This window comes from Anabrus simplex, chromosome 3, assembly GCF_040414725.1.
Source record: "Anabrus simplex isolate iqAnaSimp1 chromosome 3, ASM4041472v1, whole genome shotgun sequence".
Lineage (NCBI taxonomy): Eukaryota > Metazoa > Arthropoda > Insecta > Orthoptera > Tettigoniidae > Anabrus > Anabrus simplex.
The window spans coordinates 119,298,062-119,313,456 of NC_090267.1; positions in this window are offsets into that span (position 1 = coordinate 119,298,062).

A 15,395-nucleotide genomic window follows, 5' to 3' on the forward strand; every position below is an offset into this window, starting at 1 on the left:
AGTTCGAGCAGGCTCGAGTCGGCCCGATACGCTACGTAGGCTCGATGCCGTATCGAACCTGTTCGAACTGTCAGGCGACACCACACATCGACTAAGCGGAGCGCGGACGGACCATTTGTCATATTACATTACTACTAGGTACACTCAGTATATTTATGTGTGGGCGGGTGGTGAACACAACGTTCTCAGTGAACGGTAAGAGCATTTGTTTAAGTCTTTCTGGCAGTACGAACAACAGATTGGTAATATTTATTTCGTTAATATGTACCTTTGCATTTTACATTTTGTCCGCTCTCCAGATGTGCGTTTCTGTATAACTTTGTCGTATTTTGCAGGCTTAATGTTGTTAATCATTACTTTCAAGTACCGATAGTTAACATGTTTATCGTATGCTGCGAGCTATTATTCTCTCATTAATAATTAGTAATATATATTTTTTTGCCATTGGCTTCAAGTCGCACCGACACAGATAGGTCTTATGGCGACGATGGGACAGGAAAGGGCTAGGACTGGGAAGGAAGCGGCCGTGGCATTAATTAAGGTACACCCCCAGTATTTGCCTCTTGTGAAAATGGGAAACCACAGAAAACCATCTTCAGGGCTGCCGACAGTGGGGCTCGAACCCACTATCTCCCAGTAATACATTATTATGTCCGCCTCTGTGGTGTAGTGGTTAGTGTGATTAGCTGCCAACCCCGGAGGCCCGGCTTCGATTCCCGGCTCTGTGGTGTAGTGGTTAGTGTGATTAGCTGCCAACCCTGGAGGCCCGGGTTCGATTCCCGACTCTGCCTCGAAATTTGAAAAGTGGCACGAGGGCAGGAACCGGGTCCACTCAGCCTCGGGAGGTCAACTGAGTAGAGGTGGGTTCGATTCCCACCTCAGCCATCCTGGAAGTGGTTTTCCGTGGTTTCCCACTTCTTCTTCAGGCAAATGCCGGGATGGTACCTAACTTAAGGCCACGGCCGGTTCATTCCCTCTTCCTTGTCTATCCCTTCCAATCTTCCCATCCCCCCGCAAGGCCCCTGTTAAGCATAGCAGGTGAGGCCGCCTGGGGGAGGTACCAGTCATCCTCCCAGTTGTATCCGCAGACCCGATGTCTGAAGCTCCAGGTCACTGCCGTTGAGGCGGTAGAGGTGGGATCCCTCGCTGAGTTCGAGGGGTATGCAGATTAAGAAAGAAAAAGGTCATGGACTTGGGACTACTTTGAAGAGCTTCCAGACAAACGAGTAAAATGCACACGATGTGATAAATTATTAAAAGACGATAATAAAAATACATCGACGGTGATAAGACACTTAACAATTCATAATCTTCGTCCTTCGTCGCATGACATCATTCCAAATGAGGGGGAGACACCTCCACATAAACGACGTCGACATATGCAGGTAAAATATTCTTAATAGGTTCCGTTTTGTTTTTCATGAATAGCACAGTGGACGGCCGCTCGCATTTGACTGGCGAAAGGCTCAGAATGTCCGCCTAGACAGGGTCTGCATAGTTACTCTACTGTTGAGGTATACAGTTTATACCGATTTTACGCGCGCAAGCATTACGTTATGAAACCATCAATTTATTCATTGATTGGCAATTAGTCCGCCTCTGTGGTGTAGTGGTTAGTGTGATTAGCTGCCACCCCCGGAGGTCCGGGTTCGATTCCCGGCTCTGCCATGAAATTTGAAAAGTGGTGCGAGGGCTGGAACGGGGTCCACTCAGCTTCTGGATGTCAACTGAGTAGAGGTGGGTTGGATTCCCACCTCAATCATCCTCGAAGTGGTTTTCCGTGGTTTCCCACTTCTCCTCCAGGCTATTGGCGTGATGGTACCTAACTTACGGGCACGGCCGCTTCCTTCCCTCTTCCTTGTGTATCCCTTCCAATCTTCCCATCCTCCCACAGGGCCCCTGTTCAGCATAACAGGAGAGGCCGCCTGGGCAAGGTACTGGTCATCCTCCCCAGTTGTATCCACCGACCGAGAGTCTGAAGCTCCAGGACACTGCCCGTGAGGCGGTGGAGGTAGGACCCCTGCTGAGCCCGAGGGAACAACCGACCCTGGAGGGTAAACAGATTAAGACGAAGAAGAAGATGGGCAATTAAATAAAACGATGCCGAAAACCGAAAAAGTAGCTAGTAGGTCGTAAAGCCAATAACGAACAATGGAGTTCTTTACTTCTATGTTCATGGCCCCAAACAGGAAATAAACACCCCTTACATCCTCGCTATAAAGCGCTGGGGATATCGGGCTAGAAAAATATAAGGGCCAAGAAATAATAATAATTTTATTGGCTTTACGTCCAAGTAACAACTTTTACGGTTTTCGGACACGCCAAGGTGCCGGAAGTTAGTCCCGCAGGAGTTCTTTTGCGTGCCATTGAATCTACCGACACGAGGTTGACATATTTGAACTAGTGATGGGCAAACGAAACCCGCGTTCGAGCGGGATCGGGCCGACCCGATACGCGCCGAGGTTCGAGCCTGTTCGAAGCAGCTCGAGCAGTCACGTGACCGAACAGGCTCGAACCTCGGCGAGTATCGGGTCGGCTCGATCCTGTTCGAACGTGGGTATCGTTTGCCCATCACTAGCTGTAGGCCGAGTCAACTGTGCCTTCAGTCATGTGACTGCACGAGCTTACGTCGAACAGGCTCGAACGTCGGCGCGTATCGGGTCGGCTCGATCCTGCTCGAACACGGGTAGCGTTCGCCCATCACTAGCTGTAGCCCGAGTCAACTGCGCCTTCGGTCACGTGATGACTGCTCGAGCTTGCTTCGAACAGGCTCGAACCTCAGCGCGTATCGGGTCGGCTCGATCCTGCTCGAACACGGGTATTGTTCGCCCATCACTAGCTGTAGCCCGAGTGAACTGCGCCTTCGGTCACGTGATGACTGCTCGAGCTTGCTTCGAACAGGCTCGAACCTCGGCGCGTATCGGATCGGCTCGATCCTGCTCGAACACGGGTAGCGTTCGCCCATCACTAGCTGTAGTCCGAGTCAACTGCGCCTTCGGTCACGTGATGACTGCTCGAGCTTGCTTCGAACAGGCTCGAACCTCAGCGCGTATCGGGTCGGCTCGATCCTGCTCGAACACGGGTATTGTTCGCCCATCACTAGCTGTAGCCCGAGTGAACTGCGCCTTCGGTCACGTGATGACTGCTCGAGCTTGCTTCGAACAGGCTCGAACCTCAGCACGTATCGGGTCGGCTCGACCCTGCTCGAACACGGGTATCGTTCGCCCATCACTAGCTGTAGCCCGAGTCAACTGCGCCTTCGGTCACGTGATGGCTGCTCGAACTTGCTTCGAACAGGCTCGAACCTCGGCGCGTATCGGGCCGGCTCGATCCTGCTCGAACACGGGTATTGTTCGCCCATCACTAGCTGTAGCCCGAGTGAACTGCGTCTTCGGTCACGTGATGACTGCTCGAGCTTGCTTCGAACAGGCTCGAACCTCGGCGCGTATCGGGTCGGCTCGATCCTGCTCTGACACGGGTATCGTTCGCCCATCACTAGCTATACCCCGAGTCAACTGCGCCTTCGGTCACGTAATGACTGCTCGAGCTTGCTTCGAACAGGCTCGAACCTCGGCGTGTATAGGGTCGGCTCGATCCCGCTCGAACATGGGTATCGTTTGCCCATCACTACTGTTGACGAAGGTGCGTGCTTTCACATATTACTACATCTAGTCATTGACGTATATCTTATGGGGAATAAAGATTGCCCAAAAATTAGAAGGCTTAGATTATGATAATATGCAATGAAAAGGACAAAGCATGTATCCGTAATATTCCGCGCGTATCATCAGAAGTATTTTCTTCAAAGGCAGTACTTGTGTGCCTTGTAACAACTGTTTGTTTGGCGCAACATTATGAATAAAAACTGAACCAAACCCCATGGCGCAACAGCCCCGAAGGGCCATGGCCTACCAAGCGACCGCTGCTCATGCCGAATGTCTGCAGATTACGAGGTGTTGTGTGGTCAGCACTACAGATCCTCTCGTCTGTTATTCTTGGCTTTCTAGGCCGTGAAAAGTTATGAATACAGCAATATTATTGTTACGGCGATGTTTCCTTCTGTCCTCAATGTTCGGTGGTTTGAATCCACTCCTTGGGAGAGAATCACCTTTTTTGCTCGTATAGAAGATTTTGAGTAAAAAGGATTGCCATTTCTCTTTTTTGCTAGTTGTTTTACGTCGCACCGGCGATGGGACAGTAAAGGGCTAGGAATGGGAAGGAAGCGGCCGTGGCTTTAATTAAGGTACAGCCCCAGCATTTGCCTGGTGTGAAAATGGGAAACCACGGAAAACCATTTTCAGGGCTGCCGACAGTGGGGTTCGAACCTACTCTCTCCCGAATACTGGATACTGGCCGCACTTCAGCAACTGCAGCTATCGAGCTCGGTGGATTGACATCTCATCAATCGTGTACACAAATACATGTGTAAATATTATTATGCAGCAATGTTTCTGTCTGATTGGCTGAAATATATATGAAAATCAAAATTGACTCGAGATTTCAAGCTGTATCCTTTACCATAATTCAGGTCAATCGGTCCGGTAGTTTTGGAGCCCATCTGGAACAAATAAAACAAGACAACATCGTATGGTGTTAAAAATCCTGACCCTGCCGGGTATCGAACCCGGGACCCTTGTGACCAAAGGCCAACACGCTAGCCATTGAGCCATGCAGCCGAGTCAGAAATGTTTCAACAACTAAAGATAAAATATCATACATTTTTAATAATAATAATAATAATAATAATAATAATAATAATAATAATAATAATAAAAATAATAGTAATAATAATAATAATAATAATACTAATAATAATAATGTTATTTGCTTTACGTCCACTAACTTCTTTTACGGAATTTAGTCCCGCAGGAGTTCTTTTTACGTGCCAGTAAATCTACCGACACGAGGCTGACGTATTTGAGCACCTTCAAATACCACCGGACTGAGCCAGGATCTAACCTGCCAAGTTGGGGTCAGAAGATCAGCGCCTCAACCATCTGAGCCACTCAGCCCAGCACATTCAAATATGTAACTATTACGACACGTTTAGCGGTTTCCTTTTCCTGTATTTATACGGCCCAAACAACTCATTTTAGTAGACAGTTGGTTTATTCGGATGGACACATTTGTAACAAATCATCGCACAAACACAAATTTTGATTGTCTCTAATATATAAGTATGTGTCGTAATTATATGTACAAAAGACACGGAAGTAACAGTAAAGAGGACGAACCGGTACTGTCCAGCATAATACTCTTACATATCCTTCTCAAGTTTGCTGGGTGTTAGTAACAGCAAGGCGCTAGAATGCGGCGCGTACAAAAGCTCGAGCAAAGCTCGAAACTGCTCCAACTCTGACGTCATCTGTTCGAGCAGCTCGAGCCGGGCTCAAGCACATCAGTAGGTATAATGCTAGGCTATATTTGGAAAACGTCGCGCTGGATGGGCATGCGCACTGGACTATATAGCTGCGAGGTGTCATTGCACGCCTATTCCTCGTCATTCATTTCCCACTCTGCTTACAATTCCTACTTTGTCAAATGATGAAATTCGCCAAACTTTGTTCTCTGTAAGTTCACCCCATGCACCCACTCCCTTTTACGCTTTCATACAGAAAGTAACAACAATAGCTCATCCTCGGAGTCATGACTGCTCATCCACGGCGCACTATCAGCCAACATCTCGGCCAAGACTGAGCAGTCTCGTACAAAACATAACTTTCTGTGTGGCCACATGGGGTAGGGAAGATAGCACACATCTCGTACGTAGCGTGCGTAGCGAACATAGCGTTGCGTTCTGTTAGACCTCATCTTAAGTGTACATGTTGTACTTTACATGACGTCACTCGGTGGGCGATTTGAAAGAGTGCATGCTGTACCTCACATGACGTCACCTGATGAGCAATTTGGAAAGCAGCCGATACATCTCGGTGGAGGAGGCTGCCGAACTGTCCATTTTCTACTACTGCAGTAATTCTTACATTAACAAGATTAAAGTTGTTCCACTGATATCCTCATTTTGATAAAGAACACTTATGTCAAAAGTTAGTCTCTTCCAGTGTTTTTAACTCCTGTTTGCTAATTACCATGCAATGGACATAATACTCAATAATATTTCATATCTTATGTTATTTGCCAAAATAACGTCCAGAAATGTCCAAAATATGAAACATCATGCTACCTTCTTGTCAAATACTGCGGATAACAGTTATGTAAGTTCTATGGTGGCTAGCGAGCTCGATAGCTGCAATCGCTTAAGTGTGGCCAGTATCCAGTATTCGGGAGATAGTAGGTTCGAACCCCACTGTCGGCAGCCCTGAAAATGGTTTTCCGTGGTTTCCCATTTTCACACCAGGCAAATGCTAGGGCTGTACCTTAATTAAGGCCACGGCCGCTTCCTTCCCACTCCTAGCACTTTCCTGTCCCATCGTCGCCACAAGACCTGTCTGTGTCGGTGCGACGTAAAGCAACTAGCAAATAAAAAATAAAAAATCTATGGTGGCTATTTGGTTGAATAATTTTAGAACATGTCCCAACGACGAATATAAAGTGTAATATCAATTATCTTTCTTTGTTTCTTTTTTCTTTCTTTCTTTCTTTCTTTCTTTCTTTCTTTCTTTCTTTCTTTCTTGTTGCCCGTGATTAGTACCACTATGTGAGGAACACCATGGGTCTGTGTTGCCTGTGAGTGTTGCCGTAATGTATGATACTCAGTGGGTTGGTACTGCCTATGATCAGTACCACCAGGTCAGTGGCACCAAGAGTATACGTGACCTGTGATTAGTTCCACTATGCGATGAACACCACGGGAATACCGGAGTCCGCGATTAGTCCCACTGTGCGAGGAGCACTATGGGTCTGCGTTGTTTACGAGTGGTGCCCTTATGTGAGGAACACAATGAGTCTGTGTTGCCTGGGAATGGTGCCCTTATGTGAGGAACACTATGGGCCTGTGTTGCCTGCGGGTGGCGCCATTATGTGAGGAACACAATGTGTCTGTGTCGCCTGCGAGTGGTGCCCTTATGTGAGGAACACAATGGGTCTGTGTTGCCTGCGAGTGGTGCCCTTATGTGAGGAACACAATGGGTCTGTGTTGCCTGGGAATGGTGCCCTTATGTGAGGAACACTATGGGCCTGTGTTGCCTGCGGGTGGCGCCATTATGTGAGGAACACAATGTGCCTGTGTTGCCTGCGGGTGGAGCTATTGTTTGTGACAAACCATGGGTCTTCATTACGTGCGATTAGTACCACCATGCGAGGAATACCATGATTCTACGTTGACTATGATTAGTGCCACTATAATATGAGGAACACCATGGTTCTGCTAAACCAGTGATTAGTACTATTATGAGGGGCCGGCGACCTGGATTTTGCACCCCATTTTTTAAAATGCATCATCTCAAAAAAGAAGGAATTGTGAATTACATCTACTGATTGTTTTGGATTCATGGTCATTTTTTCATGATCATTCGTTTTAGATTTTAGTGAGTGGACACATTTTGAATTTTAATTATCGTTTCATTTCGTTGTACGTCGTACCATTAGGGGTCTATGACCTAGCTGTTAGGTCCCATTTAAATTCAATCATAATCATAATCATAATCATAATCATAATCATAATCATCATTATCATCATATTTATGTCTTAGTGACAGTGAACTACTGTCGCCATATAAAAAAACTGAAATGACACCCATCTGTACACTTCCCGAAGCGATACGTTGTCTAAACCTCTTAATGACATTTTGCTTAAACATTCGCAGTGAAAATTTTCAAGATAATTATGACGTCTTCATAATATGTACTTGGAAATATATATATTTTCGAAGTCATTTGCAAAGTCGCTTGATTGCTTAACAATGTCACGGTATCTGTTTCTCGCCTAATCACGCAAAAACTATTAGATCAACGGGGCTGAAAATTGGTATGCATATATCTGAGATTCTCAGTTCACAAGTAGGCTCATTTTGATTTTGCAATATGGTACGTTCTACCATCAGCAATATCCAGAGGCAAACATTCCGGATCCTATATGCACTCATTCTCCGAGAAACACTCAAGGGTAAATGCAGGATAGTACTTCATGGATACTGGTCGTGACTAGGAAGGGACTACCTTAATCGAGTGTGCCAAGTTGTTCTCGGTTCACCCGAAAGGTTGACGATTCTATTCCCCGCCAGGAAGTCGAAAGATACAGTAAAGTGACTTGGACTTCTGGACGAAGACATGGCCCGGGAGTGCAATCGCCCTTCAACAGAAATGAGAATTCCTGGAAGCAATGATGTCCGGGCATTGGAATGATTACTGTAAACTACATCCATAACCCTCTCAAGAAACGGAAGTCTCGTTTCTAGATTTTCTCACTGGAAACGAATCCACCTCTTTCCAGGTGAACCAAAGAACATATTTCCTTTCCTGGATATGAAGACTCTAGATTACAAAGTACCGCATTAAATATAACGATACTGTAGCAAACTTTGAAATTAGATAAGCATTGAACTTACGAAGTAAATGGCACGATACGCATAAGTAGGTTTGTTTCTTATTCAAGGAAATGTGACAAAGTAAGACATGATTACGATGCTGATGATGATGCCAATGTGTTGTCTCTGTTAGCCTGCTACAGGTCTTTCTACTTGACTTTCGTGGGCAACCTGCACGTCTGTGTGTATGGTGATGATATTGAGGCAGGGAGTGGGTGGAATCCAGTGTCGGCACATGGGCTACACCTATCGAATAAAATCACGTGGTATCTTCATGGTTTAACAAATCCATCCGATTGACGAACAATGATTAATTAACTGTTTCGTATGCCCTCACTCCATTTGAACACGGCTGAGAGGTTTGGACTTGAACATAGACATTTGGCACGCAGATTCCCCCACCTCCACCCTGAAAAGTCGGGACTCAAAGCAGCTAACGACAGTGACAGAGTGTAAAGACTGATGTTTTAACGATGGTGGCCAGCAGACGGGTTTTGGTACTACAGATGATCATGTTATCAGAGGCGGCGCGTGACACTTATCAAAGTGTAAACACTCGTCTGTAGAAACATGGGTAAAAACAATGTATGGGCATTGAAGCTCAAATAGAACAATGCAGTTTTAATCTTGCACAAATTAATCCTCTCCGTACATCTACATATACGTATTTCATCTTGTATCACAGCTCTATCCGGCGATTTTTGGCAGAAAAACTATCTATAACAGAATCATGGAACCACGGATTCTTCCTACAGCTTTTCAGGAGGTTCTTCTCAATTGAAATTAAATACAATTTTAATCATCTTTCTTGTGCTTGCGTACTTCTTAAACAAGTTTTTATCCACTTCATTGTCGAGAAAGGTCGTTCGATAGAGGCGCTATTAGCAGGAATAGGATTTTTTTTTTTTGCTATTTGCTTTACGTCGCACGACACAGATAGGTCTTATGGCGACGATGGGATAGGAAAGGTCTTGGAATGGGAAGGAAGCGGCCGTGGCCTTAATTAAGGTACAGCCCCAGCATTTGCCTGGTGTGAAAATTGGAAACCACGGAAAACCATCTTCAGGGCTGCCGACAGAGGGGTTCGAACCCACTACCTCCCGATTACTGGATACTGGCCGCGCGTAAGCGACTGCAGCTATCGTGCTCGGTATATTCAAAATTAAAGAACAGAGTTCGGTTACTTCAGGCAATGCCATATTTAATCATGAAAATGTTATAAATTTCTACTATGCAGAACTACTGTTCTGTTGATGGGTAGATCAGAGTCCTGCAGAGAGGCCCAGCCCATGAGCTGCTTCGGCAGTAGGCTGCAATGGCCTTTGAAAACCTCGAACATAGGAAGCCCGTGACGTCATCGCACGGGCCGGTTTGGGCCAGCACTCTGTCATTCGTACGCGGTGAGCCAAGGACAGCGCGGCTGTGGTAGTTCTATGGGCTGACTGCTTCAATGTATACAGCGTACTGCGTGTTAGCGGAGCGCGTTGCATTACGGTCGAGTGGAGCCGATCAAATTTGCTGTGGTTTTCAGTGTGACTTCTCCGTCTATCCTGTTATCGGAAACGAATGTGGACTGTAGATCCCAAAGAAAGGAAACCGTGGCAAAAAATCGTTAAGTATATAAAAAAAGAAGGAACAAACGAACTAAAAGCCGTACAATACAAGACTTCTGAACCGGATCCTAAACTTAAGTCGTATTTGGTTGGTATTCAAGCCTGCAGTTGATGGTGATGGGAAAGACGTTAATTTTGTGAGCTGTACGATCTGCAATGAACTTTATGTACACACTACCAGTTACCCGCGGCTTCTCGCGTGGGTTTCGTAATTTGATAAAAGTAATCGTTCCATGGTACTGTACTAAGACATTATCTGAAAAATCCCTGAAGTATAAAACCACACTGAAAAATTGAATTTCATTTACCCCAGAAACTCTTTGTAAACCAAGTGTGTGGTATTGCCTTTTGGGGCTGAGATGACCATGCGACATAGAACTGTACACGTGAGAACGTCCTCTCAAGTAAAAAAAAAAAGAAAAGTTTTTTTATTTTTAAAGGAGATAACAAATACATATTTCCACATCTGTAACATCTTCAGGTTTTGAGATATAAGTATCCGCATAAAAAGAATTCAACCCCTTTATCAGCCCTTCCTCCACCCACACCTACGTGGATTTTCCGAAAACAAAAATGAGTGACATGTTGATTTATTTTTGAAGGACATTCCAAGTGCCAAGTTCCATGTCTGTAATATGTAACGTTTTTGACATACACTGTAGATATACCGGTACTCATTTTAAAAATTCATCTGCTTTTCCAAGCATTTTCAGTCCCTTAAGTGGTTTTTCCGAAAACAAAATAATACGTGTTTATTTATAAAGGAGCTGCAAAATGCCAATTCTCGCGACTGTAACATCTTCAGTTCTTTAGATATTTGTATCCTCATGAAAATAATTCAACATCGATTTCAACCCCTCCTCCCCAATCCGAAGTTAATTTTACCCCACAAAATGAGTGTTTTTTTTTGTAAAGGTGGTTTCAAATACATACCCATTTTCACGTCTGCAACATCTTTAGGTTTTTTGGATATAAGTATCCTGACACAAATAATTCAGCTAATATTTCAGTCCTTTCATCCCCCCTTAAGCGGATTTTCCAAAACTAAAAGAATACGTATTTCGTTCTTCTTTTTTTTTTTTTTTGCTAGGGGCTTTACGTCGCACCGACACAGATAGGTCTTATGGCGACGATAGGATGGGAAAGGCCTAGGAGTTGGAAGGAAGCGGCCGTGGCCTTAATTAAGGTACAGCCCCAGCATTTGCCTGGTGTGAAAATGGGAAACCACGGAAAACCATCTTCAGGGCTGCCGATAGTGGGATTCGAACCTACTATCTCCCGGATGCAAGCTCACAGCCGCGCGCCTCTACGCGCACGGCCAACTCGCCCGGTCGTTCTTCTTAAAGGAGACTCTAAATACCACCTTTTACGTCTGTAACAACTTCAGTTTTTGAGATATCAGTTCCATAATGAAATTAATTCAACCCGCTTTTCAGTCCCTTTTACACCCCCCCCCCCGTTAAGTGGTTTTCCAAAAACAACAAAATAATACCTGTTTTTTATTTTAAAAATATTTTTTCACATCTGTAACGTGTTAAGTGTTTGAGATATACTGTAGATATGCTCATCTTAAGAATTCACGCCAGCCCACATTTCAGTCCCCCCCCCCAAGTGTCTTTTCCGAAAACAAAATAATACAGGTCTATTTATTTTTAAAAGAGATTATAAATACCACTTCACGTCTGTAACATGTTAAGTTTTCGAGATATATTGTAGATATGCTCAGGGATTATGTGTACAAATTTTGGTTGGCAGCTATGCCCAAACGTACACGCATAATCTCGCTGCTGTAGAATCCTGGACCTGGCGTTGCCATGGTTACGGCAGTTCATGTCCTTATCCAATTCCGAGAGCAGGCGTAGTGTGGCGCCAACATCTCCATAATGGTCGGTTTTAGGGCCTTAAAACATGGTTTTCGGGCCCGTAGGGCTTACCGAGATTTATTCTTTGGGCCAAAGGGCTTAAAATGAGCTTAGTCTCGTCGTTGCACGACAAATTCGTTATTTCGCCTATATTAGCCTATTATTTTGATATCTCCCCCGTCGCCCCCCACCTCGAATTATTTTGAAAATAAAATACAGCCCATGTCTGTCAGGGATAATGCATATTTACATTTAAAAAAGGATTTTTAGAATCGGTCCAGTAGTTTCTGAGATAACCCTCCAGATATACAAAAACTAACAAAATTCGCCCTCTCTCTTTATTATATGCTGGGCTGAGTGGCTCAGACGGTAGAGGCGCTGGCCTTCTGACCCCATCTTGGCAGGTTCGATCCTGGCTCAGTCCAGTGATATTTGAAGGTGCTCAAATACGTCAGCCTCGTGTCGGTAGATTTACTGGCACGTGAAAGAAGTCCTGCGGGACTGAATTCCGGCACCTCGGTGTCTCCGATGACCGAAAAAGTAGTTAGTGGGACGTAAAAGCAAATAACATTATTATTATTATTATTATTATTATTATTATTATTATTATTATTATTATTATTATTATCTTTATTATTTTAGTATAGGTTAAAGGAGTCGGACTGATTTTGTCTTTTTATGATGAGATAAGAAACTTATGTTGAACGAGGTGTGCTTGAATGACGAGCATTCTAATGTTTCCGTGTCATCGCACTCCACGACTATGCCACAACCTGCCAAAGTAATGAAATTTTCTTCGTGGACTGACGTTCATGATGCTCCTATTCCAACAGATGAACTGAAAAGATATTTAAAGCAAAATTGTGGAATGGAAGAAGATGGATATAGCGTCCTATTGGAGAACAAATGGACAAAACTATCCAAATTTCACCAGATGGCTAAGAAAGTAATATTCAAGCATCAAGTTCAGCTTCAGAGATAAATTTCAGTTCAGCGGGCTTCATTCTCTTCTACAACCAGACGATTGCTGATGCTCTTCTTTTCATTCACAGTCATTCCATTCCACCACAATTAACAATGACCAATAAACTACGCACACTAAGTAAAAGCTATGTTCAGGTTTGTTTGTGTTGTTGGCATATTGCACGTCATTTCTGTTTGTATTTTATTTTGAGGTAAACGCGAACGAAGTTCTATGAATATGCTTCGTGTTATTTAGATTCATTTTCAGTTAATTTGGTGTCAATTGCAGACGAATATTAGTTTATAATAAAGTTTCTGTTTGTTTTCTATTATTATTATTATTATTATTATTATTATTATTATTATTATTATTATTATTATTATTATTATTATTATTATTCTTATTATTATTATTATTATTATTATTATTATTATTGTACCGGGCGGTACACCTCCACGCCGCTAATTTAAAATGTGCGCCTGTTGAAACTCCTCTGCTGGAGGAAGTCTGAACTTTATGGACGGTATTAATTTTCAAGTTTCTCGGAAGATGTCTCTACCTGTAAATTTTGGAGTTTTTGAACTGTGTCATTTTCGACGTATTTTTGTTTTGCTTGTAGTAAGAAGTGTGAACTTTCTCTTCTAGAGGACACTACTGAAGATCAACAATAGTGCACCCTAGTGCGGAGTGAAAGAACTATTTTTTTTTTTTGGAGAAGTTCTTATTTCAAAAGTTTGTTTCTTGTTAAATTTCTTTCTGTTATTGTTTAAGTTGGCTGTATACCCCTCTTTTTCCCCTTGTTTTAGATTTATCCAATCCCGAATTTCTTTTAGTAATTTCCGACCAATCCGATGTATCTTCCCCCAACTTGGATATGTTTCTGTACCCTAGCCAATAAAGTGATTGTGGGCGGGTGTTCTCTTCCCTAAAACGCCTAGAACCTTCCGCGAGAGTATTTAAACTGCTGATTTTTGGGTCTTCGGGCCACTTCTGTTCCATCTTTCAGTGTGTAAAGTACATAGCAGGGGGCGGGAAGCGCCTCTTTCTTCTCCAGCTGTTCAACACCAGGTAATGGCCTCTTAATAACTTCTTTTCTTGCTAGGTCGGCAGTTTAACTCTCGGAGCGGGTTCGAAGCGTTTCCACCATGTAACCTTTTCCTAAAATGTAACTACTCTTTTCATCTATTCTCTTTTAAAGCTGCATATTGGGATAGAGAGTGCTAACCCTCTCGAGCTCCCACTCACATTGTTTTGAGGTGAACTTATTTTCTCAACCTATTCTTCGTTAACGTAAAACAAATTGCTCTTTTCTAAAGTCACCTCTGTAGTATGGGATTAGCCCTTGCATTAGTAGCCTAGAGCCAGATTAGGTTTTAAAAACAAGTGTATTAGGAGTGCAGATCGCCTCCTCTCAAATTGTTATTTTAGAGGTCATGTAATTGCCCCTTTTCATTTAATAGACCTCAGTAGGTTGGGTATTTTACCCCTGTGTCTATGTCCAGTGAGGACAACTCGAAGGTGGAGTTTGGTGTGGCCTTTGAGAGGCTTAGAGTTGAGAGCGAGTGGCTCTCTTTTTTTTTTGAAAATTGAGTGTTGTATGCCTCGTGGAGGCTTTTCAGTGTAATTTGGAGCAAGGACTCCTAGGCATGAATGGGGTTTTCTGCCCCTCTGTTGAAACTTGTGTTTGGGGTAAAACTGAGCTGATTGCCCAAGCATTGTGAAGTCAGGGCGCGAAGCCCAAATCCTGTAAATATTGTAACTAGCCTTTGGACTTGCTACTTTGTACCTGCCATGCTTGTTATTTCTTTGTTTTTGAAAAGAAAATATAACCTTGTTAAATTTTACATTAACTTTGATTCCGTAGTTTGAGACCCGTTCACGCCCGCACCTTCTTTCACCTCTACCTACCACTAAAACACGGTAACAATTATTATTATTATGATTATTATTATTATTATTACTGTTACCGAGTTTTGTGGTAGTTATGCGTGAAAGAAGGTGCGGGGTGGTGAACGGGTCTCAAGCTACTAAAGTAAAATTAATTTAAAATTTAACAAGGTTATATTTTCTTTTTTAAAACAAAGAAATAACAAGCATGGCAGGTACAAAGTAGCAAGTCCAAAGGGTAGTTACAATATTTACAGGATTTGGGCTTCGCGCCCTGACTTCACAATGCTAGGGCAATCAGCCCAGTTTTACCCCAAACACAAGTTTCGACAGAGGGGCAGAAAACCCCATTCATGCCTAGGAGCCCTTGCTCCAAATTACACTGAAAAGCCTCCACGAGGCGTACAACACTCAATTTTCAAAAGAGCCACTCGCTCTCAAATTTAAGCCTCTCCCAGGCCACACCAAACTCCACCTTCAAGCTGTCCTCAACGGACATAAACACAGGGGTAAAATACCCAATCTACTGAGGTCTATTAAATGAAAAGAAGGTTAATTAAATGACCTCTAAAATAACAATATGAGA